General features: G+C 38.3%; 1 non-coding gene across 1 annotated transcript; it reads right to left on the bottom strand.

Moving 5' to 3' along the window:
• Positions 1-868: 868 nt before the first annotated feature.
• LOC148580817 (small nucleolar RNA R71) lies at positions 869-976 on the bottom strand. The gene has a single exon (XR_015896039.1). It is a non-coding gene; the product is annotated as a small nucleolar RNA R71 (small nucleolar RNA).
• Positions 977-1,466: the final 490 nt, after the last annotated feature.

Genomic DNA, 1,466 nt, shown 5'->3' with positions numbered 1-1,466 from the left:
TCTCTCTCTAATTTTCGAAAATATATCCCTCTTTTTCAAAAATTCTTTTTAATTAACTAATTGTTTCAAAATTCAATTTTAATTTATTTCTTCTTTTAATTTTCGAAAATCACTAACTCTTTTTCAAAAATTATTTTCGAAAACCTCCCCCTCTCATCCTATTCTATTTATTTATTTATTTACTAACATCTCTTCCTCACTCACCAAAAATCCGATCCCCCTTTCTCTCTCTGAGTTCAGATTTTCTCTTCTTCTTTTCTTCTACTCACATAGGGACCTCTATACTGTGGTAAAAAGGATCCCTATTATTATTTTTCTGTTCCCTCTTTTTCATATGAGCAGGAGCAAGGACAAGAATATTCTTGTTGAAGCAGATCCAGATCCTGAAAGGACTCTGAAGAGGAAACTAAGAGAAGCTAAATTACAACAATCCAGCAAGCACCTTTCAGAAATTTTCGAACAAGAAGAGGAGATGGCAGCCGAAAATAATAATAATGCAAGGAGGATGCTTGGTGACTTTACTGCACCTAATTCCAATTTACATGGAAGAAGCATCTCCATCCCTACCATTGGAGCAAACAACTTTGAGCTGAAACCTCAATTAGTTTCTCTGATGCAGCAGAACTGTAAGTTTCATGGACTTCCATCTGAAGATCCTTTTCAGTTCTTAACTGAATTTTTGCAGATCTGTGATACTGTTAAGACTAATGGAGTAGATCCTGAAGTCTACAGGCTCATGCTTTTCCCTTTTGCTGTAAGAGACAAAGCTAGAGTGTGATTGGACTCTCAACCCAAAGATAGCCTGAACTCTTGGGATAAGTTGGTCACGGCTTTCTTAGCCAAGTTCTTTCCTCCTCAAAAGCTTAGTAAGCTTAGAGTGGATGTTTAAACCTTCAAACAGAAAGAAGGTGAATCCCTCTATGAAGCTTGGGAGAGATACAAGCAACTGACCAAAAAGGGTCCTTCTGACATGCTTTCAGAATGGACCATCCTGGATATATTCTATGATGGTCTGTCTGAATTAGCTAAGATGTCATTGGATACTTCTGCAGGTGGATCCATTCACCTAAAGAAAATGCCTGCAGAAGCTCAAGAACTCATTGACATGGTTGCTAATAACCAGTTCATGTACACTTCTGAGAGGAATCCTGTGAGCAATGGGACGCCTCAGAAGAAGGGAGTTCTTGAAATTGATACTCTGAATGCCATATTGGCTCAGAACAAAATATTGACTCAGCAAGTCAATATGATTTCTCTGAGTCTAAATGGAATGCAAGCTGCATCCAACAGTACTCAAGAGGCGCCTTCTAAAGAAAAGGCCTATGATCCTGAAAACCCTGCAATAGCAGAGGTGAATTACATGGGTGAACCATATGGAAACACCTATAATCCCTCATGGAGAAATCACCCAAATCTCTCATGGAAGGATAAACAAAAGCATCAACAAGGCTTTAATAATGGTGGAA

This window comes from Arachis ipaensis, chromosome B10 (assembly GCF_059453495.1).
Source record: "Arachis ipaensis isolate K30076 ecotype BB chromosome B10, ASM5945349v1, whole genome shotgun sequence".
NCBI lineage: Eukaryota > Viridiplantae > Streptophyta > Magnoliopsida > Fabales > Fabaceae > Arachis > Arachis ipaensis.
This window is presented reverse-complemented; position numbering and strand designations above follow the sequence as displayed.